The sequence below is a fragment of the Salvelinus alpinus genome, chromosome 20 (assembly GCF_045679555.1).
Source record: "Salvelinus alpinus chromosome 20, SLU_Salpinus.1, whole genome shotgun sequence".
NCBI lineage: Eukaryota > Metazoa > Chordata > Actinopteri > Salmoniformes > Salmonidae > Salvelinus > Salvelinus alpinus.
Window position 1 is genome coordinate 12,192,792 of NC_092105.1, and position 24,398 is coordinate 12,217,189.

At 40.2% G+C, this 24,398-nt stretch overlaps 1 protein-coding gene across 12 annotated transcripts in view; it reads right to left on the bottom strand.

Annotated features, from left to right (window-relative positions):
• LOC139546309 (PTB domain-containing engulfment adapter protein 1-like) overlaps window positions 1-24,398 on the bottom strand; it is a 185,449-nt gene that overhangs the window by 33,087 nt on the left and 127,964 nt on the right. For 2 of the 12 annotated variants that reach the window (XM_071354538.1, XM_071354530.1), the window contains exon 1: window positions 22,606-22,727. The exons of 7 other annotated variants lie outside the window; for them this stretch is intronic. The gene's annotated coding sequence lies outside the window, so the exon portion shown is untranslated. Of the gene's footprint in view, window positions 1-22,044; window positions 22,187-22,343; window positions 22,445-22,605; window positions 22,728-24,398 lie in introns of those variants that run through there. 3 more of the 12 variants (XM_071354532.1, XM_071354531.1, XM_071354533.1) reach the window with 3 other exon arrangements.

Below are 24,398 nucleotides of genomic sequence, written 5' to 3' on the forward strand. Positions count from 1 at the left end.
TACTATCCCCCATAGTACAAAAGTCGACCTATTCTATTCTGTGCGAGAAATAAATATTCCAAAGAGTCTGGGACAGTTGTGGGATGCGATAGATCCCAAATTAATACAACCCTTAGCATATATTTTTTTATGCAATGTGGCTGATGCAACATCTTAGAACGTTTAGCTTAAAATGTTAATAAACAATTAGGCTATTTATTCACATTATAAGCACAGCAAAGCGCACATGGTAGTAGGCTATAACCTGGAAAATTCTACAAAAAAAAACAACTAACTAATGTCTGAAGTCAGCCTGTGATTTAGGAAACCCACCCTCTGACAGAAAGCCAATGTTTAAGAAGTCAGAATATCCACCGATGAAAACCTAGGCCCACCTGAAAAACACCTTGTGTTTACCTTTGGGTTAAAGTCATTTACCATCTGAGTAGGGGAGTTGACCATTTTGGTATTTTTGACGGCTAGACTTGTTAGTCACTGTCGATATATCACACTAAAACAGGTCAAAGGTCAAAAGAAATCAACTACTGCTGGTCGACTTCGTAGTAACAGTAAATATCGCTTGAGACCATTTTCAGGATTTTTTTTATTATTTATTTATTTTTGCCACAATCTGTTGCATTACAGCATAACCTTACTGGGAGAAAGGGGTTATATGCTTGTCGGTGGCTGCCCGAATAAATCCAACCAAAGTAGATTAGTTATTGTAGCAAAACGTAAGACTTCTTATATCAGCAAAGTCATGAAAAAGTTGTAGCTTTCACATAAAGCGAGGTTCAATGCTGTCATATTAAACTCTGCTGGATATAGCGTACATGTATGAACAGTGAATAGGCAAAGGCATTATCGGGTTACAGTACGTACATGCTCTCTTTGACCATTTGCTGATGATCCCAACCAAGTGAGAACTTTTAATACCAAAGGTGAATGGCGATAAGGAGGAGAAGCTCAACTTAAAGTTCGGTTGCAACCTTGCAATCTCTCCCCAACATTTTTTACTGAGTATGTATGAATGAGAATGAGGAATCAAGACATTATACAACAAAGCATTAAGAGCACATTAACATTCCAAGGTTTAAAATGGTGTCCACATCACCAACAAACTAACATGGTCCAAGCACACCAAAACAGTTGTGAAGCGGGCACGACAAAACCGATTCCCCCTCAGGAGACTGAAAAGATTTGGCATGGGTCCTCAGATCCTCAAAAGGTTCTACAGCTGCACCATTGAGAGCATCCTGACGGATTGCATCACTGCCTGGTATGGCAACTGCTCGGCCTCCGACCGCAAGGCACTACAGAGGGTAGTGCGAATGGCCCAGAACATCACTGGGGCCAAGCTTCCTGCCATCCAGGACCTCTATACCAGGCGGTGTCAGAGGAAGGCCCTAAAAATTGTCAAAGATTCCAGCCACCCTAGTCATAGACTGTTCTCTCTGCTACCGCACGGCAAGCGTTACCGGAGCGCCAAGTCTAGGTCCAAGAGGCTTCTAAACAGCTTCTACCCCCAAGCCATAAGACTCCTGAATATCTAGTCAAATGGCTACCCAGACTATTTGCATTGCCCCCCCTCCTCCTTCTCCACACCACTGCCACTCTCTGTTGTCATCTATGCATATTCACTTTAATTAACTCTACCTACATGTACATACCACCTGAACTAACCGGTGCCCCCGTACATTGACTCTGTACCGGCAGCCCCTTGTATACATTGTTATTTTTTACTGCTGCTCTTTAATTACTTGATACTTTTATCTCTTATTCGTATTTTTTCAAACTGCACTGGGGGCTCGTAAGTAAGCATTTCACTGTAAAGTCTACACACCTGTTGTATTCGGCGCATGTGACGAATTGAAATTGGATTTGAAATGCCAATTTCCAAAATCTGTTCTTAACTCACACAGATAGCTACTATACATAAGTAAGTTCGGCCTCAGAATAGGTTGACTCAATTATTTTGACAGTTGCTGCTTCTTTCTTTATCTCTTTCCTTACAAGTATTGATCAAGTCCCTTCCATAGTGATAGAATCCCTTCTCAGCCAGTGATTTTGGGAAAAGGTAGAAACCCATTTCTGAGTCAACTTCATTATACCTCGATATGTTTCCGTTCAAAACATCCACTCCTGCAAAACTTAAATGGAATGAAGCATTGATATAACTAATTTTACTCATGACGTGCATTACACTTTAAAGCAAACATATTCTGATAAATATTCTGCTAAGGAACCAAATAAAATGTCTCAGATGAGTCCCAAGGATACAAATGACTTTATTGTCCAGACATAACAGCTGTTGTGAATCAAACAACAGAACAGAATTGAACCGTCCATATGATTGAAAAGTCCATTAAAAAAAAGATGTAATTAAAAAGGCTCCCGTCTTTGTTATGTATCCCTTTGATCCAACTGAAGGGCGACAACTTCCTTTCTAGATGGATAATATAGCATCCGGCTACAGTAGTCCTTCAATGCTGAATTGTATGCAATGAGGATGACACTGACCATTGTGTGTAATGTGTCATACTGAAGATCTCATGGAAGACATGAATATGCTCTAGAAACCTTATTCAGATGCTCAACAGAGAATGCATACGATGAGTAGATGTACAGTACATAGATACTGAATATGATGATTTGTATTTGACACAGCATCACACAATTGACCATGACACTGCAGCAGACCAAGAGCACAGTTAAACATGTGCTATGCCATCTTCTGTGACACTGACAGATACAGTGCCTTCAGAAAGTATTCACACTGAGTAAACCAAACATTAGGAACACCTTCCTAATATTGAGTTAAACCAACATCCCCCCCCCCCCCACACACACACAGTTTTGCCCTCAGAACCGCTTCAAATGGGTCATTACAAGGTGTCAGAACTGTTCCACAGGCTGCTGGCCCATGTTGACTCCAATGCTTCCCACAGTTATGCCAAGTTGGCTGGATGTCCTTTGAGTGGTGGACCATTCTTGATACACACGGTAAACTGTTGAGTGTGAAAAACCCAGCAGCCTTGCAGTTCTTGACACAAACCGGTGCGTCTGGCTATGGCTGTTGAGGTCACAAAATGTAATTAGCCGGTGATTATCAAGCAAATAACTGTCGGTCTCACAGTAATTGACCGTTAATTAATAAACATATTTAGCATCTCCTGGCTTCCACACGAGAGGCAAGAGGCGTCACTACAGTCCCTGGTTCGAATCCAGGCTGTATCACATTCGGCTGTGATTGGGAGTCCCATAGGGCGGCGCACAATTGGCCCATCATCGTCCGGGTTTGGCTGGGGTAGGCCGTCATTGTAAATAAGAAATAAAAGATAAATTAAATAAATAAAAAAGAAGCATGATATGAAGGTAATGTAGTCTACTTCAGAAGAAAAGAATAGCATACTCAGTTGTCCTTATGTTAGGTCCTGATGTGGCTACGCAAAATGGCTGTGGGCTACACTAGTTCATTTAGCAGACGAGATTAGCTTAAATTCTGTGGCATTATTTTATAGTATGAAGAATACAATTGAATAAAGCTGAATGAAATATTATCTCCTAAACAATTTGAGGGAGTGCGCACATGTGGCTATTCTGTGTTGAGCGGTTAATAAAGAAATAGGTACTCCTCCATGCTTAATATACAGTTATTAATGTAACTTTAGTTGTTCTACAAATGTTTGGCTATATGTTTTGATTTTTAATAAATTGTACAGTGCCTTGCAAAAGTATTCATCCCCCTTGGTGGATTACATGGTGTCATGTAACGGACATACACAAAATAGTCCAAATTGGTGAAGTGAAATAAAAAGCAGTCGTTTCAAAAAATTAAAAAAAATTAAAAACTGAAAAGTGGTAAGTGCATATGTAATCATCCCCTTTGCTATGAAGCCCCTAAATAAGATGTGGTGAAACCAATTACCTTCAGACATCACATTAGTTAAATAAAGTCCACCTGTGTGCTATCTAAGTGTCACATGATCTGTCACATGATCTCAGTATATATACACCTGTAATGAAAGGCCCCAGAGTCTGCAACACCACTAAGCAAGGGGCACCATGAAGACCAAGGAGCTCTCCAAACAGGTCAGGGACAAAAAGTTGTGGAAAAGTACAGATCGGGGTTGGGTTATAAAAGAATATCAGAAACTTTGAACATCCCACGGAGCACAATTAAATCCATTATTAAAAAATGGAAAGAATATGGCACCACAACAAATCTGCCAAGAGAGGGCCGCCCACCAAAACTCACGGACCAGGCAAGGAGGGCATTAATCAGAGAGGCAACAAAGAGACTAACGATAACCCTGAAGGAGCTGCAAAGGTCTACAGCGGAGATTGGAGTATCTGTCCATAGGACCACCTTAAGCCGTACACTCCACGGAGCTAGGCTTTACGGAAGCGTGGCCAGAAAAAAGCCATTGCTTAAAGAAAAAAATAAGCAAACACATTTGGTGTTCGCCAAAAAGCATTTGGGAGACTCTCAAAACATACGGAAAAAGGTACTCTGGTCAGATTAGACTACAATTTAGCTTTTTTGCCATCAAGGAAAACGCTATGTCTGGCACAAACTCTAACTACCGCTATTCAAAGTGCTCTGAAAAAATTAAGGGAATCGTTCACAAACATTGGCACATTCTAAAATCCTATGATAAACACATTACCGAGACTTCGGGCCTTCCCTTGGTCGTATTCTCGCGGGGCAGAAATCTCAGAGACCAATTGGTACACTGATTTATCACCCCAAGATATTCCTGAACAACGTCTATTTGCGCCCCTACTGGATGGAAATTACAAGTGTAATGGCTGTGCTCAATGCAATGTTACTTATAAATGTAGATCCTTCAAACACCCACAAACAGGGAAATTGCTCCCAATCAAACGTGTTATTACGTGCTCTACTAAGGCAGTTATTTATCTTTAACATGTCCTTGTGGTAAAAATGTTGTGGGTAAAACAAAGCGCGAATTAAAAGTACGTATCTCAGAGCATCGTAGCACCATTAGGTGCAAAAACTTGACTTACCCAGTTGAGGCTCACTTTTTGGAAGCAAACCACTCGATTTTGTCTCTGCATTATATTGGCATCGAACATGCCCCTCTAGGAGAGGGGGTGACCTTGATAATGTATTGTTAAAACGAGAGGCTGCCTGGAACTTTTATTTAAAGACCCTTGCTCCCTTCGGTCTCAACGTAGACTTTGATCTGAAGCCATTCTTGTGATTATTGTGACTTATGCCATTATAATTGTTTGTAAGCTTGTGTAGTCTAAAATGAATCTATGATCGTATGCTATCCATTTGTTTTTTGTATGCTGTTCTTTGTATGCCATTTTAATATTTGAGAATGAACCAATGATATTAGGCCACACTTGGCTATGATTACAGACACCTGTGTGTCTTTTGACACTATATAAATGAGTCACCCTGCAGTGTTTGTGATTATACCCTGATGAAGACAGCTTGCCTGTCGAAACGTTGGATATTACATTTTTGCATCTGAGCTCCTAGAGTGTGCGGCTCTCCTTTATTTTCAAGTTTTCTACTCTGCTAGCCAGCACCTCACCTAAATAAGTGTGCGTTTCTTTTTCTTCTAGATGGCGCAAACCCAACACCTCTCATCACCCAAGAACACCATGGTGGGGCAGCGTCATGGTGTGGGGATGTTTTTCCATCGGCAGGGACTGGGACACTGGTCAGAATTGAAGGAATGTTGGATGGCGCTAAATACAATGATATTCTTGAGGGAAACCTGTCTCAGTCTTCCAGAGATTTGAGACTGGAACAGAGGTTCACCTTACGGCGGGACAATCACACTAAGCATACTGCTAAAGCGTCACTTGAGTGGTTTAAGGGGAAACATTTAAATGTCTTGGAATGGCCTAATCAAAGCCCAGACCTCAATCCAATTGAGAATCTGTGGTATGACTTAAAGATTGCTGTACACCAGCGGAACCCATCCAACTTGAAGGAGCTGGAGCAGTTTTGCCTTGAAGAATGGGCAAAAATCCCAGTGGCTAGATATGCCAAGCTTATAGAGACATACCCCAAGAGACTTGCAGCTGTAATTACTGCAAAAGATGGCTCTACAAAGTATTGAATTTGAGGGGTGAATAGTTATGCACACTCAAGTTCAGTTTGTCTTTTTCTTGTTTGTTTCACAAGAAAAAAATATGTGCATCTTCAAAGTGGTAGGTATGTTGTGTAAATCAAATGATACAAACCCCCCAAAAATCAATTTTAATTTCAGGTTGTAAGGCAACAAAATAGGAAAAATGCCAAGCGGGGTGAATCCTTTCGCAAGCTACTGTAAGGCTGCATGATGATTTGAAAAAAGTCACTTGAAAGGCATGAGCTCTGCTTTGTTTTTTCACACAGGCTGTACACACTCCAATAGTCTCTCATTCACAATTTGATAAGCACTTCATATTGCCTCAAATATCACGCTGGCATCCCATTTGTGGCCATAATGCACCCTTAAACATACATGCCTTTTGCAGCCAGTAGCAGTTGTGCCCTTCTCCCTAAGTGCTGCGCAATCCGAAGTGTCTCTCACTCACACTGCTCTCCGTACAGGTTATAAGTTAAGACGGACACATCTCTGTCATGACGTGGCCCTCTTTGGGTATAGCGAGTTCGTTCTCTCTCTCAAACCCAGGTTCTGTTATCTCAGGTCGTAAATTCCCGGAGGAGACTCTCTCTCCTCAGGGCCAGGCAGTATAGAGAGAGTTTCACAGTAGAATAAAATAACTTCTTCTACATCACAGAACTTGAGAACTGAACAATATCCATGTTTTGGAGAATGTGTAAACGGTCGGTGGAGTAGCCAGCTACGACCCGGTCCGTTTTGTTTCATGTTTGTGACCTCATGAAAGACAATACAGCCACATTACCATAACTCTGTTTATACAGGAGCCTCTGTTATGAGGTTTGCGTCTAATTATTGTATAAAATGAATGAGTAAAGATGAAACTATGTGAAATTATGTACGGTTATGTTGAACCGTTAACGTGAGAGAATTGTATTCCCTTCAAAGTTTAACTAAGTCATTGGCCCGCCCCCGTGAGCACAAACATGATCTGGCTCATGGGACAGCCATTTTCTGCTGTTACAAATAAAAACCCCACCTGAAGAAACCCCTTCAGACCATGCATACCTCGGTCAGCTGAGGAAGCAAAGGTTTGAGTAGAGACCACAAAAACCTCAGTATAAGCTAAGGTTGTAATGGTTCTTGAATTCCTAAACATAACAAATGGTTAAACTCTGAGACTATTGATCACGACAGAATAAGAGCAACTCTTCGATACTAATTACTAGTCTGCAGTTAGAAATAATGTACCATTGAATGCGAAGACCGACAACCGCCGAAACTTCTATTCTATAACAACATTTCTGAATGGTACTCTGAGGTATCCATTCTAACCACGAAAGACTTCATGGAAGCAGAGAGACGATCAGATGAACTTTCCAACAGAAAGACGGACGATTCCAACAGAGATCATGATGAAACACTGAGCGTAAATATATATTGATTGCAATTATTCCGGAATGAGTGAGCGTTCATGTGCAAAGGATTAGCATTTCAATCAATATAATTATCAACTGTGACTCATGTAATTCCCGCCCTCCTCAGCCCACACCCACTTCCCTTTGTCCACCAAGCCGTCATATCGGTTTAGCCCACTAGGGAACATCCCCTACTTGTTTGTTTGTTTATGCATCTCTGTGATTATTTAGTTAGTTAGTAAATAAATGATTAAGACAATTGATGTACGGATGATTCATGGTAAATGCTGGGTTCGTGCAGATAACCAACAATTTACGACGTTTGGAATGAGACTAACGTGAGGTAAAGAATAATTAATTAATTAGAAGACTAATTGATCAGATATTAAAATATCTGAAAAGTTGTTAGGAAAATTAGAACTTTGTAATCTGAAGATTTTCCTTGGTGCCCCGACTTCCTAGTTAATTACATTTACATGATTAGTTTAATCACGTAATAATAATTACAGAGAATTGATTTGATAAAATAACAGTCTTCAATTTAATGATGTCAAAGACATGACAACGGTGTGCGTCCTTATCCAATTCCGAGGTGCATATTGAAGATATTGGAAGAACTGTCCACATTTACTTTGTCAGCCAACAAGATGAGTAGGCCTAACAAACAGCAAAATCACTAGTCTGTCAATCTACTATCCCCCATAGTACAAAAGTCGACCAATTCTATTCTGTGCGAGAAATAAATATTCAAAAGAGTCTGGGACAGTTGTGGGATGTGATAGATCCCAAATTAATACAACCCCCCCTAGCATTAAAAAAATGGTTTATGCAATGTGGCTGATGCAACATCTCAAAACGTTTAGCTTAACATTTTTATAAACGATTAGGCTATTTCTTCACATTATCAGTGCAGCAATGTGCACATGATAATAGGCTATAAGCACAAATGTTCCATTAGCAGAAAACACCATAATGAAAAGTGACCGCAAATGCAACTATGCATGTAATGCTTTTATTGTAAAAGGTGCATTTTTACAGTGAAAATGATCTTCCCCAAACTTGAACTGCTTATATATGTCAGTTAGGCTCCACACCCCTTGTAAAGCAGATTAACGTGCTTCATTTTAAGAAGTTATTTGGCCACTTTAGTTGTGATACAAACCCTATTAAAATATATAGCCCTATGGGCTAGGCTACATGAGGTGTGCAACAATGATTGGAACAAGTTACAAAAAAAGGCAATGTTTCTTATACTGGAAATCATTCACAAGTGATACTATATAATTCACAAGTGATATCATCAACCATCAGACTATTCTTGATTTAAACTTGTCTTTACATATAGAAAAAATATCTCAACTCAGCAAAAAAAGAAATGTCCTCTCACTGTCAACTGTGTTAATTTTCAGCAAACTTAACATGTGTAAATATGTGTATGAACATAAGATTCAACAACTGAGACATAAACTGAACAAGTTCCAGAGACATGTGACTAAAATAAATGGATTAATGTGTCCCTGAACAAAGAGGGGGGGTCAAAATCAAAAGTAACAGTCAGTATCTGGTGTGGCCACCAGCTGCATTAAGTACTGCAGTGCATTTCCTCCTCATGGACTGCACCAGATTTGCCAGTTCTTGCTGTGAGATGTTACCCCACTCTTCCACCAAGGCACCTGCAAGTTCCCGGACATTTCTGGGGGGAATGGCCCTAGCCATCACCCTCCGATCCAACAGGTCCCAGACGTGCTCAATGGGATTGAGATCCGGGCTCGTCACTGGCCATGGCAGAACACTGACATTCCTGTCTTGCAGGAACTCACGCACAGAACGAGCAGTATGGCTGGTGGCATTGTCATGCTGGAGGGTCATGTCAGGATGAGCCTGCAGGAAGGGTACCACATGAGGGAGGAGGATGTCTTCCCTGTAACGCACAGCGTTGAGATTGCCTGCAATGACAACAAGCTCAGTCCGCTGATGCTGTGACACACTGCCCCAGACCATGACAGACCCTGCACCTCCAAATCGATCCAGCTCCAGAGTACAGGCCTCAGTGTAATGCTCATTCTTTTGACGATAAACGCAAATCTGACCATCACCCCTGGTGAGACAAAACTGCAACTCAAGTCAGTGAAGAGCACTTTTTGCCAGTCCTGTCTGGTCCAGCGACGTTGTGTTTGTGCCCATAGGTGACGTTGTTGCCTGTGATGTCTGGTGAGGACCTGCCTTACAACAGGCCTACAAGCCCTCAGTCCAGCCTCTCTCAGCCTAATGCGGACAGTCTGAGCACTGATGGAGGGATTGTGCGCGTTCCTGGTGTAACTCGGCAGTTGTTGCCATCCTGTACCTGTCCCGCAGGTGTGATGTTCGGAGGTACCGATCCTGTGCAGGTGTTGTTACACGTTGTCTGCCACTGCGAGGACGGTCAGCCGTCTGTCCTGTCTCCCTGTAGCGCTGTCTTAGGCGTCTCACAGTACAGACATTGCAATTTATTGCCCTGGCCACATCTGCAGTCCTCATGCCTCCTTGCAGCATGCCTAAGGCACGTTTACGCAGATAAGCAGGGACCCTAGGCATCTTTTGGTGTTTTTCAGAGTCAGTAGAAAGGCCTCTTTAGTTTCCTAAGTTTTCATAACTGTGACCTTAATTGCCTACCGTCTGTAAGCTGTTAGTGTCTTAACGACCGTTCCACATGTGCATGTTCATGAATTGTTTATGGTTCATGCATGGGAAACAGTGTTTAAATCCTTTACAATGAAGATCTGTGAAGTTATTTGGATTTTTACCAATTATCTTTGAAAGACAGGGTCATGAAAAAGCGACATTTCTTTTTTTGCTGAGTTTGTGTGACATTTGTTTTGAATTAGAATGGACCATTATCATGCACCTGTATCAAAAAAGGTGCAGCGGAAAAAAATACATGTCATCTATGCACTTAAATAGCGAATGGAGGACGCTTTTCACCGTGGTTCATTTTCATGCCAGCCAGGTTGGCTATACTCCTGTTGTAAATATGTGACCGATCGGCTCAAATCGGTCTTATGGAGAAAAAATTGAAATGTATTTTTTTTTACATTGGACAAAAGTAGAGACTCAGAGCTCCAAAATGGTATAGCATACACTACAGTTGAGGAACAATGGGAAAGTAATTTTGCTTTGAAAGTTGATAAACTTGTAAACTCACTTATGAGAAAATGACATGAATATTTTGGTACTACTACTGGAGAGCTCTTCTTTGTCTACAACCATTCAGCATCGTTCACACCATCTTAAGCTTTAGCCCCACCCATCTCTTTAAGGGTTGATTGAGCGTTCTGTACTAACAACAGCAGTCAATAACCCCTGTAAAGACCTTTACTATACACAGATTCAAAATAGCTATTGATAACAAATATGTATTTTGTGGTTGTGACCCAGAGACTCTTGACCATTTATTTTGGGACTGTTCTTATGTCAGAAGATTTGAGCGAGTTAGAAGATTTAACTACTATTAATGTTAATTTGAAAGACTCTGATATGTTTTGATCAAAATTATATGGATCCTGATTTAACTTTCACTGTTTATCTGTTTATTTTTCATGGCAGATTCTTTATCCATAAAATGAACTGTGCGCAGAACAAAACTCTTCATATTGTTTAAGATAATAATATTTAAATTCTTTGACATTATCAGCAAGTGTAAAAACAAAAAAAGCAATACGTACCAAATAACTTTGACAAATTGAAAATGTATCTCAATATGTAATATCCCTGTCTTAGGTTTATGTACTCGTTTGTATATTTCTGTTTTTGTATTTGTTTCGTTCATTATAAAATAAAAAATAAATACAAAAATAGCAGTCAGGCACCCAAGCTAACATGCTAGCTACTTCCAGGCACAAATGAGATTACAGCTCACTGAACATTCCTCGCCATAGTAGAGCTGGTTAGGCTGTTATGTTATCCAGAGCATTGGTGACTGCAACTGTGCTGTCAGATTGTCCATTTGTAAATTCAGAGCGTGTTGTACTCGGCGCGTTCAAGCGCACACTGGACACTCTGGCCGAGGAGGAGGGTTGATCCGAGTCAAGCACCCAAGCTAACATTAGCTAGCTTGCTAGCTACTTCCAGACACATAATGAGAGAACATCCCAATCTGAACATTTTACTCGCCCTAACAGAGCTGGTTAGGCTATTTTCATGTTATCCAGAGGGTTGGTGACTAACTGTGCTGCTGGCAACAATTGAATTACGCTTTTTTTGCTGACATTTACTGACACCGGCCATATTCAACAAGTGTTGAGCGTTCGTCAATTAAATCACTGACAGTGTCACCATCACGCCTCCATGCCTCACGGTGGGAACCACACTTACTCTGCATTTCACAAAGACATGGCAATTGGAACCAAAAGTATCAAATTTGGAATCATCAGACCATTTCAACCATTTTAAATGTCAATTGCTCGTGTTTCTTGGCCCAAGCAAGTCTCTTCTTCTTATTGGTGTCCTTCAGTAGTGGTTTCTTTGCAGCAATTCGACCATGAAGGCCTGATTCATGCAGTCTCCTCTAATCAGTTGATGTTGAGATGTGTCTGTTACTTCAACTCTGTGAAGTATTTTTTTGGGCTGCAATCTGAGGTGCAGTTAACTAATGAACTTATCCTCTGCAGCAGAGCCAGTTTCATCATACTGTAGCGCTTAATGGTTTTTGCGACTGCACTTGAAGAAACACTAAAAGTTCTGTAAATGTTCCGGATTGACTGACCTTCAGGTCTTAAAGTAATGATGGACTGTTGTTTCTCTTTGCTTATATGAGCTGTTCTTGCCATAATATGGACTTGGTCTTTTACCAAATAGAGCCATCTTCTGTATACCACCCCTTCCTGGTCACAACACAACTGATTGGCTCAAACGCATTAAGGAAAGAAATTACACAAATTAACAAGGCACACCTGAAATGCATTCCAGGTGACTACCTCATGAAGTTGGTTGAGAGAATGCTAAGAGTGTGCAAAGCTGTCATCAAGGCAAAGGGTAGTTACTTTGAAGAATCTCAAATAAAAAATACATTTTTATTTGTTTAAACCTTTTTTGGTTACTACATGATTCCATATGTGGTATTTCATAGTTGATGTCTTCGCTATTATTCTACAAAGTAGAACATAGTGAAAATAAATAAAAACCCTGGAATGGGTAGGTGTGTCCAAAGTGGTACTGTATGTAATCAAGATAGATGTGTTTATTATGATTTGTATTTATTATTATATTTTGATGTTCGAATCTTCCACTTTGACAGAGTATTTTATGCAGATCTTTGACAAAAAATAATTGAAATTAAATATATTTTAATCCCACCTTACATTTACATTTAAGTCATTTAGCAGACGCTCTTATCCAGAGCGACTTACAAATTGGATACAATACACCTTGTAATGAAACAAAGTGGAAAAAGTCAAGGAGTGAATCATTTCTGAATATGTAGACTATACTGTATATATAATATGCAAAGTATACTGTATATATAATATGTAGACAATACCATATACATAATATGTGGAGTATATTATATACATAATATGTAGAGTATACTTTATAATATATAAAGTATAATGTATATAATATGTAAAGTGTACTGTATAATATGTAGAGTATACTGTATATATATATATATACACACACAATGTAGAGTGTACTACATATATACTATGTAGAGTACTGTATATATTATTGTAAAGTACACTGTATATACAATATGTAAAGTATACTGCACATATAATATGAATAGTATACTGTATATATCATATGTAAAGTATAATTTACATATATACAGTATACGCTACATATTATATGTAAAGTATATTGTATACATCTTATGAAGAGTATACTATATATAATGTAAAGTATACTGTATATAATATGTCAAGCATACTGTATATATAATATGTAGATTATACTGTATATATCAAATGTAAAGTACACTGTGTATATAATAAGTAAACCAAATATCTAATATGTAAAGCATATCTTTTTTCAAATTTTGTTACTTTACAGCCTTATTCTAAAATTTACTCTTTTTTTTACCTCAATCTACACACAATACCTCATAATGACAAAGTGAAAACATTTTATTAGAAATGTTTGCAAATGAATTAAAAATAAAACAGAAATACCTTATTCACATAAGTATTCAGACCTTTTGCTCTGAGACTAGAAATTGAGCTCAGGTGCATCCTGTTCCCATTGATCGTCCTTCAGATGTTTCTACAACTTGATTTGTGTCCCCCTGTGGTAAATTCAATTGATTGGACTTGATTTGGAAAGTCACACACCTGTCTACATAAGTTCTCACAGTTGACAGTGCATATCAGAGCAAAAACCAAGCCATTAGGCTGAAGGAATTGTCTGTAGAGCTCCAAGACAGGATTGTGTCAAGGCACAGATCTGGGGAAGGGTACCAAAAAATGCCTGCAGTATTGAAGGTCCCCAAGAACGCAGTGGCCTCCATCGTTCTTAAATTGAAGAAGTTTGGAACTACCAAGACTCTTCCAAAAGCTGCAGTATTCCACCAATCAGGGCTGTATGGTAGAGTGGCCAGACAGAAGCCACTTCTCAGTAAAAGGCACAACAGCCCGCTCGGAGTTTGCCAAAAGGCACCTAAAGGACTCTCAGAGCATGAGAAACAAGATTGAACTCTTTGGTCTGAATGCCAATCGTCACATCTGGAGGAAACCTGACACCATCCCTATGGTGAAGCATGGTTGTGGCAGCGTCATGCTGTAGGGATGTTTTTCAGCATCAGGGACTGGGAAATTAGTCAGGATCGAGGGAAAGATGAACGGAGCAAAGTACAGAGAGATCCTTGATTAAAAACCTGCTCCAGAGCGCTCAGGTCCTCAGACCGGGGCAAAGGTTCTCCTTCCAACAGGACAACGACCCTAAGCACACAGCCAAGACAACGCAGGAGTGACAAGTCTCTGAATGTCCTTGAGTGGCCAGGCCAGAGTTCAGACTTGAACATGTTCGAACATCTCTGGAGACACCTGAAAATAGCTTGCAAAAATGTATAAATACCTGTTTTTGCTTTGTCATTATGGGGTATTGTGTGTAGATTGATTAAAAGAACGATTTAACCATTTTAGAATAAGGCTGTAACGTAACAAAATGCGGAGTCGAGGGGTCTGAATACTTTCCTAATGCACTGTATATAATATGTAGAATATACTGTAGATTTAAATGCTTACAATAGTCCAGCTGAAGTCAGTAGTTCCAGAATTGTATCTTTTCACAAGTTGAGACAAACTGACAAACTCTAACTTCGGGAAGGACATTTTTATCCACTGACCTAATGCAGAGGAGTGTTGCAACATTCAGGAAATAATGACTCTCACACGCCGGGGACAAAAATCACACATCTCTGTGAAGAGGACTATGTCTCAGGACTACTTTTTAAAAGAGGGGTGTGGTGCTAAATAGGAGTCTGACATTTGAGTCACTTAGCAGAATCTCTTATCCAGAGCGACTAGGTTTAAGTGTCGGGCTGAAGGGCACATCAACAGATGTTTCACCTAGTTGGCCCAGAGATTAGAACCAGAGCCCTTTCGGTTACTGGCCCAACGCTCTTAACCGCTAGGCGACCTGCCGCCCCTAGCAGGTACAAACATGCTAAGCTATTTGACAGCCAAACCTGAGAGACTGTGATCCATTCTACAATAATACAACATGCAAAAAGTGATTGAAGGCTCCATGTGAATGTTTCCATGCAAAGAACAGTAATGTTTCCTTACTCCTTAATCTCAAAGTTAATCGATGTGAACTGTGAGCTGGATAGTGTGTCAAAAGCTTTAGTATTAATAATACATAAACAACATTATTTCATATACTTGGACATGACAGAAAAGCAATCGCAAGCATTCCCATGTCTTATTTGTCCAATTTGAGAGATGTAATTCAGGAACAGAAATTAGTATCAATTAGTCTAGCTTTAAGGTATATGCTAGCTACAGTATAGTGTTATGATATTACCTGAGTCACCACATGGGAATGCCAGCGCTGACTGACTAGTGTAAAACCTTCAGCATGCCACTGAGGACCATGGTTTCTTCCCATTATGAAAGGAAATGGAAAAATGCGAAAAATGAGCAAATCCCCATATTTTAGACAGAACTATAGCACCAAACTACTCTTTTCTTTCTAAAATTACAAAGCAACAAGCGTCCTACAATAAGTCGCTAAGAATACTAGGATAATGTTGACATGCAATTATTAAGAAAAATATATACATTTTCGGCAGAGACATAACTTCATTTAACAAAGGTCTAAAACCACATTGTGATGTTGGGAGAGGTTTTCTTTCCATCTATAAAAGGTCCTTCAGGGCAAAAAGCTTAACTGGAATGAGCTAGAGGGTGTGGATTGGGATATCCGGACTGCTGCCAAAACAGAATAGTTTTGCCACTTAAAATTACATCTTGTCTTTCTTATTTACCGCCAAAGAATTGGTCCCTGCCTCAGAGCGATGCAGAGCCAGAAAGCATGTCCACAATTCAGGGGAGAAGGAGTCACTTTTCTGCACATCTAGAGACGCTAGACAAATAAGCAATAGGCTAGGCACCAAGTCAGTTATTTTTGTCACCCTGAGCATGATGAAAATGGTATCAAAGCGGCTTTTCGCACAGTCTTGTAGGATCTAAAGCAGGGGTGTCAAAGTCAAATGGACGGAGGGCCAAATAAAAAATTTAGCTACAAGCCGAGGGCCGGACTGTTCGAATGTTCATTGAAAAAATTTTAAATGACGCATATAGTCTAGTGAACCTAATTGAACCTACTGAAAACCTAACAAATATATTCCAATATGATCAGATAAATAAAGCAATATTTTCTTATGGCTCTGTCAGTAATCTTTAATTTTCAACAGACACAAAAGACAAATTTCCTTTATATAAAAATCCCCATAACATGAACATTAAATGAAAGAAACCGGTATTCAAGGCACCATCAGTAGCCTATATTTTCTATTTTAGCAAAAGTGGGCTAAATTTACTTCAAAGAAAAAAACAATAATAGCAATTTTCTATCATCCACTCAACTGAAATATTTTTAAAATATAATTGGATTGAAATACAATAAAATAAAGTGCAAAAATCTATTAATCAAAAACAACACTTTGTTTAAGGAGAAGTAACATGCAGTGAAAACAAATATTAAACTTTAACTTTTAAACTTGAACTGAGTAAAAACTCTAAATATGTGATTGCACAGTAATGTTCACTTGTTTGAGGTTGAGGGTGATACTTGGTGGTGTCCCATCTTTTCCACAAGTTCATCAATGTTCGGGGTAAGGCTCTGAGCTGAGGAAATCCTCAGAATTGAGTGGAGGTGTTCAGCAGTAAGTCGACTTCTGTGTGATGTTTTGTTCAGGTTCATCAAAGAAAACAGTTGTTCACACAGGTATGTGCTGCCAAACATAGACAACGTTTGAGCAGCCTGGATGCGCAGCTGGGGCATTGTGTCGGGGAGGAAACGGGCGAACTCCGCAGCACCCACTGCCGCATATTTTGCCCTCAGTGCATCATTGCATTGGAGGTCAATCAACTCCATTTGGAGGTTTGGTGGTGAGCTTTCCACGTCAACAGCAAATGGGTTACCGAGCAGTTCCAACCTGCTTTTTTGTGCTTCAAAGTCAGCAAATCGGCGTCGAAAGTCAGCGGCAAGCATACCTATTTTATCAGCCAACTGTGCGCTCGGGAACGCACTGGTAGAGAGCTTCTCTTTCATGGTCTGGCAGCTGGGAAAGTGGCTCAAATTTTCTTTCCGCATCTGCGTCTCCCACAGAGTCAGTTTGGTTTTAAATGCCTTCACTGTACTGTACATATCAGAGATGACATGATCCCGACCCTGCAGCTGCAAGTTCATTGCATTCAGATGACTCGTAATGTCACACAGAAAAGCCATTTCACACAGAAACATTTCGTCTCGGAGTTGTGTTGTGTCTTTCCCTTTGCTGTCCAAGAACAGACAAATCTCCTCACGAAGCTCGAAACATCTTTGAAGCACCTTTCCCTGGCTTAGCCATCGCACCTCTGTGTGATAAGGCAAATCACCATGCTCCGTTTCTAACTCCGTCAGAAATGCCTTGAACTGGCGGTGATTCAAACCTTTGGCTCTGATAAAGTTAACTGTGCGCGTGATGATGCTCATTACATGCTCCATTTTCAAGGCTTTACCGCACAACGCTTCCTGGTGTATGATACAATGATAAGCTGTCAGCTCACCTGTCGCGTTTTCCTCTTGCATCTTTTCCCGTATCTTCGCCACCAGTCCGCTCCTGTGTCCACACATCGCAGGTGCTCCGTCGGTTGTCAAACCCACGAGTTTTTCCCAAGGCAGCTCCATCTCATTTACACAGCAGCCTACTGCTCGGTGCGTCACCGTTGCATTGTGGGAAATGTAGTATTGGTGCGTGTAAAAGATCTGCGGGCTGCCGGCTTGCTGCGGTCTGCGGGCCGGTTCTAATAATAAATCAAGATCATCCCAGGGGCCGTAAAAAACCTTCTCGCGGGCCGGATGTGGCCCGCGGGCCTTGACTCTGACATATATGATCTAAAGCATGTGAAGTCCCGATTTAATAGGGGAATATGATTCATTATGCTTAGTCTACTTTACGAGTGGCAGATTGAAAAACCCACATTCAATATCTGGAGTTTGAAAAAACGGCAGCACTACAAAATGCCTTAAAAAAATAATAGCCTCCTGTGATGCACACGTGACATCTGGAAAACCATGTATCCCTCATTGGAAGTACAAATTATTTCCGGGATCAACCTTAAAAAGGCCCAGTGCAGTCAACAAGATTTCTGTGTTTTATATATATATATATAGTTGAAGTCGAAAGTTTACATACACCTTAGCCAAATACATTAAAACTCAGTTTCACAATTCCTGACATTTAATTCCTAGTAAAAATTCCCTGTCTTAGGTCAGTTAGGATCACCACTTTATTTTAAGAATGTGAAATGTCAGAATAATAGCAGAGAGTGATTTATTTCTGCTTTTATTTCTTTCATCACATTCCCAGTGGGTCAGATGTTTACATACACTCACTTAGTATTTGGTAACATTGCCTTTAAATTGTTTAACTTGGGTCAAACTTTTCGGGAAGCCTTCCACAAGCTTACCACAATAGGTAGGGTGAATTCTGGCCCATTCCTCCTGACAAAGCTGGTGTAACTGAGTCAGGTTTGTAGGCCTCCTTGCTCACACACGCTTTTTCAGTTCTGCCCAAAAATTTCTATAGGATTGAGGGTCAGGGCTTTGTGATGGCATCTCCAATACCTTGACTTTGTTGTACTTAAGCCATTTTGCCACAACTTTGGAAGTATGCTTGGGGTCAATGTCCATTTGGAAGACTCAATTGCGACCAAGCTTTAACTTCCTGACTGATGTCTTGAGATGTTTCTTCAATATATCCACATAATTTTCCTGCCTCATGATGCCATCTATTTTGTGAAGCGCACAAGTCCCTCCTGCAGCAAAGCACCCGCACAACATGATGCTGCCACCCCCGTGCTTCACGGTTGGGATGGTGTTCTTTGGCTTGCAAGCATCCCCCTTTTTCCTCCAAACATAACGATGGTCATTATGGCCACACAGTTCTATTTTTGTTTCATCAGACCAGGGGACATTTCTCCAAAAAGTACAATCTTTGTCCCCATGTGCAGTTGCAAACTGTAGTCTGGCTTTTATATGGCGGTTTTGGAGCAGAGGCTTCTTGCTTGCTGAGCGGCCTTTCAGGTTATGTCGATATACTACTAATTTTACTGTGGATATAGATACTTTTGTACCCGTAGTACGTTCATCTCTAGAAGGAACGCGTCTCCTTCCTGTGCATTACGACGGCTGCGTGGTCCCATGGTGTTTATACTTGTGTACTATTGTTTGTACAGATGAACGTTGTACCTTCAGGCGTTTGGAAATTGCTCCCAAGGATGAACCAGACATGTGAAGGTCTACCATTTTTTTTCTGAGTTCTTGGCTGATTTCCCCATGATGTGAAGCAAAGAGGCACAGAGTTTTAAGGTAGACCTTGAAATACATCCACAGGTACCCCACCAATTAGCGTATCAACCTAAGTGTATATAAACTTCCGACTTCAACTGTATTTCCACACTATGAGGTTGGAATAATACTGTGAAAATTATAATGCCCTTTTAGTGTAAAAACTGTTTGAAAAGACTGCATAAAATTTCATCCTGTTTTGGTGGGATGGAGTTTTGGCCTTCCATGGTATCACCATCATATGTTAAATTAGTTAACTGACACATTAAAAAAAAGAGAGTTCCAAACCTCTCTGCCAATAACAGCTCATTTCCTGTTTCCCCCTCCCCACTCAGACCACTCCCAGAAAGTCCTAGCAAAATGCTCTCTGCTAATCAGCTATTTGCTTATTTTTGACCATTTTAATTGAACAAAAAAACAAGAATCACCATAAGGTAGTTAATTGTTACTTTACAGTGCATTCAAACACACTCTTACAGCACTGTGGGATAAAAACGCTTTCCCTTTTCCACAAAACTCTACCAAGTAAGAGTATTATGTCATAAGTTAAAAGGTTATAACTGAGTCAAAAAGACAAGCCATCAACAGCTAGAGTGTGTGACTGCATCTGTCTAGTCCAGTGCCAATATCCGTTTCCCACCTTTTCCTTGTGAGTTGTCTGTTTTAAACAAGATATCAGAAATGCTTGCTGCATTACTGCCTATAAATGCCTACTACTCTACCATTCCATTTTGTTTATGTGGCTTCACAGTTTATAGTCTGAACTTGGTTTGAACTCCTCTTCTTATGAAGACAGGATCTATACCTTGTGTTGAAGATCAGGACTAAGATACACAAGATCTACATTACATTCAAATCACTATTTCAGCAGAATCATATCAGACAACCCAACTCAAAGCAAGAACTTTTCCTCCCTAAGACTGCCTGAAAAAAATACCATTCTAGTATCCAGAGGCACAGAAAATACCAAGTGCTAGCCTACAGTGTATCTAACGGCAACCACCAAGGGAATATAGGAGAGCAGGTTACAATACCCTCTCCCTGTGGATGTTTTCTTACTCTACTGTTGGGCTGTGTATGCCTGGACTGACTCTGTGATGTCCCTCATTATGATTGACAGAAGCTGTTTACTATGTTTAATGGCTTCCTGGGCTGGTGAGTCAACCTCTCTTGGGATAACCTTATCCCCAGTCTTAGCACAGAGTCGCAACCTTCCCCACTGCTATTAACCCTCTGCAGTGTGACTGTGCAAGCATCAGGGTCAGGTATGTTTGAGGTCACAGTTACGGTGATATATAGCCGTCTGGAGAATCAGACCGTCTGAGCAATCCTTATTCTCACAGGCAGTTGTTCAGGTTTAAAATTCCCCGGGAGCGTGTACGTAGCGTAACCTATAGCCGGGAGAGTTAGAGGGAATGGATTGTTCCTGAGGGACGACAAAGACCATAATATTATGCAGTTTACTAGGGCAGGGAACAGCCAGGGACCTCACAATACGATATTATCACGCTACTAAGACGCCAATAAGATATGTATTGCGAGTCTCACGATTCTATATGTATTGTAATTCAATACTGTGATTTTATTGCATTTCGATGTTCCTAACATAGGCTATAGCTCACTACATATCTTCTGCAGAGGGACAAGAGAGAGAGCATGAGAAAACGAGTTTTGATCAGTCATGGAAATAAAAGTGCTGAAAAATTGCACTCTATTTAATACAAATATGGAGAATAAGCGCTGAAGGACAAATAGTGGATGTATAGTGCAGGTACAGCCAACTACCGCAACAATAACATGATATGAGACAACATATTGTCAATGAATAATATCCCGATATGTAACTATCGATGTTTTTTCTCCCTTCACTACAGTTTGCAGTACGCTCAGTTGACCGAAAACATCGGAGGACAAGCTGATGCTCGGAGCAGTTACAGTAGTGTATAAACACTATCAGGTCTGATCATAAAAGCAAATAGGACATAAAAGAATGCAAATTGACACCTGATGCCATGGCTAAACAGTTTCCAATCAGTGTACACCACACAATAAGAGTGCTATTAATTGGGAGCAATGATGCGCAAAGATATTAAGGACAATGTTTGAAAAAAAAAAATGAAAAAAAAGGCAATCAATTTAATTATTCAACAATAACATTCCAGAATGTATGTATTTTGTATTACTCGTACACATCGAACACTTCTAATTAAATCAAGGCTGGGATAATTAGAATTAAAGGCAGTCAGTTCAGATAAACTTAAATTCCAATTCAATTATTTTAAAAATTGCTTATATTTCCAATGAATTATCAATAAACTGAGTAGAAGCTATTTATATGTTTTTAAACTAAAATCACTTCCTGAAAAAAATTGACCCCGGTCCTTAAGCAAATGATTCACTAAATGTGGCAGAAATTAATTCACGAGATTTATCATTCGTCATTTGCTCAGAAAAACTTGCCGCCAGTTGCGCAATTCTACTTCACTGACTCAAACAGTTGGAATGTGTTGGAAAACAGAAATTACCTACTTTGAACCCAGGGTTCTCTCAAATCCAAAAAGCAATCCGCAAATAAAAAAAATCCCAAAAGTTGATGTCCCTTTAAAAGCCTCTCTAGCAGCCGCAAATCTGAGCCATACGCATTCAAAAAAAAGCAAGCCAGTTTTTGACATGGGATGAAAACACGCACTGCAGTCCCCTAACATAATGCCGCTCGGAAAACAACAGCGCTTCATTGTTTCTTCACTCGCGTTCACCCGCTCTGGAATTTTGCTTGCTAAGCGCAAAACACATTAGACATAGCAAAAACTCTTTATTAATTTACCCCGACATTCCACAGTTGAATCAGCCTAAACCAAGCACAGCGCTGCTCCCCGAGCTCTCTCTCTCTTGCTCTCTCTCTCTCATTCAATCAGACACAGGAAAATTCCAGCTCCCTTACCAACAGCAAAAGAGACAAACAAACAGACCAACCGATGCTTTACCCCGTTGCCAAGAGAAACTAAAATAAGAGAATGGCTTTCGAGTGGTATTACACAAACACGCAAAGATGACCAGGCAGCAGCACCAAAATAAAAGCGACTTACTTGCTTTGAAACCGGGTGGAATAGTGAGAAGAAGGAAGTTCCAGCAGAGCCTAATAGTTTTCAGCTGTGGGCCAGATGGTGATACATTCAGGATTGTGGTAGAGGAGATGGGTTTGCAAAACTCCAACAAGGGCTTTTTTACAGAAACACGATACCTGGATTTCAGAGTCAAAATTCCTCCACCCACAATTCATGCAAAAGTTGTTTTTCTGCACATTTCTCTGGGAGGACATAAAAAAGAAAATTGCTTTCTACACAAAGAGGAAACATACAGACATTACCTTCAAAAATCTACTTTCCAAAGGTTTCAGTCTAAACTGTCAATCTTGTTTCACTTTTGGAGAGACATGGCAATATATTGAGCTTTTAGATATTCAAATCACAATGTAACTTAATGTGCCTTTAAAGAAGCCCTGAATCGATAAAAGAGCATGAGAAAATGCTTTGAGAATTGGGGAACCCAATATGCTGTAAAAAAGCATTTTAACTGCAGCTGCAAGAAATACATAAGCATTGGAACAGTGGATCCTAGCTGCTTGAATTGTGTTATACCTTAGTGAAATTCGACACCTCCATGTCTTATTCAATGATTGGAGATGAACTGCTCAGGACAGCTTTAAGCGAGGGGCATCAGGCAGGTAAACACACGGGTGACATTGTTTTGTAATTTATTGTTGTTTATGACAGGTCCAGTGTAATTTGACATTAGAGCCCTTTTTCAATCAAAGCTGGTAAGCAGGTTTCCTGGGATTCTTGTACTGCGAGTTCGAAACAAAACAAAGTTTACAGTGTGAAACAAAAATAAACTAAAAACTGCATGTTAATTCAAACAAAATTAATTCATTAAGACATTTCACTGTAGGGAACAAAATGTTGGATTTGACCCCGGAATCCTTTGTATAGGTTTTGATTGAATACAGGCCCGGTGTGATGCCATGTTTGTTTTGGCTGGGAGTTCCCGGACCTCTGCTTCTGAGTACCATTTAAAACAGGGAGGGCCCGGCTATCAGGACTGAGGTTCTGTTCACACGTTGTTTTCCTAATGCTTCGCTCTAGTCTGCTCTCTATCATTTTATATTTCAGTCTTCTATGGACAGCTGGGGTGAGGTAGGGTGTTAAAGTTTGTGAAGACATTTGCTAGCTCTCAAAGTGGAGGCCCTTCCACACGTGGCCATGTGAAAGATCAAATATGAAGAGAATTTCCATTACAAGCTACGCTGTCACCAATGCAACTTCTCTGTTAAGTTAGAGGAACCTTTTATTGTCTCTATACTTATTTTTGATTATGAACTGGCTGGCTCGAGCTCTGAATGCTGAATTGTATATGGCCAATATACCATGGCTAAGGTCTGTATCCAGGCACTCCGCGTTCCATCGTGCATAAGAACAGCCCTTAGCCGTGGTATATTGGCCACATAACACTCCCCCTCAGACCTTAACAATTAATTAAAAATGTCCCTGATACAATATCAGGGACATTTTTTATTTAGCCTTTATTTTACTAGGCAAGTCAGTTAAGAACAAATTCTTATTTACAATGACAGTTTACACCGGTCAAACCCTAACCACGCTGGGCCAATTGTGCGCCGCCCTATGGGACTCCCAATAATGGCCGGTTGTGATACAGCCTGGAATTGAACCATGGTCTGCAGTGACGCCTCTAGCACTGAGATGCAGTGTCTTAGACCGCTGCGCCACTCAGGAGCCTCTAAAACATGTATCAATTAGGGCCGTGACAAAACCACTAGCGCAATATTTTTTCCATGGCTAAATGAAGCAGACCAAACTCTTTG